The sequence below is a fragment of the Pteropus vampyrus genome, unplaced genomic scaffold, assembly GCF_000151845.1.
Source record: "Pteropus vampyrus isolate Shadow unplaced genomic scaffold, Pvam_2.0 Scaffold464, whole genome shotgun sequence".
In the NCBI taxonomy this organism is placed as follows: Eukaryota; Metazoa; Chordata; class Mammalia; order Chiroptera; family Pteropodidae; genus Pteropus; species Pteropus vampyrus.
In genome coordinates, this window is record NW_011889245.1 from 53,267 (window position 1) to 53,620 (window position 354).

Consider the following 354-nt stretch of genomic DNA (forward strand, 5'->3'; position numbering starts at 1 on the left):
CGCGCCCTGCCCTCCTGCCACGGTGCGTGTGGCAGCCGCTTCCTCCCTCAGGAACGATCCCCCTGGGCGACAGCCCCTCGGCGACGACCCCTCGGTGACGACCCCTCGGCGACGACCCCCTCGGAGTGCCAGCTCACATTTCGGAGCGGCTTCATGCCGTGGTGCTGAGCCCTCCAGTCAGTGTGGGGTCACTCGTGGGCCGTGGTGGCACCAGGTCAGGCGTTCCCCTCCTCCATGGGATTAGTGAGGGTCCCAGCCGTCCTCAGGGGCTGCACCCGCTTTCCTCCAGCTTAGGCAGCCGGGCGTCCCAGGCCTCGGCACCGCGGGTGGAGCTGACTGACAGCCGTGGGTGCT

General features: G+C 69.8%; 1 protein-coding gene across 1 annotated transcript in view; it reads left to right on the forward strand.

Annotated features, from left to right (window-relative positions):
* Nucleotides 1-354, forward strand: part of LOC105306913 (CUB and sushi domain-containing protein 1-like) — a 185,200-nt gene that overhangs the window by 31,821 nt on the left and 153,025 nt on the right. The window lies entirely within an intron of this gene.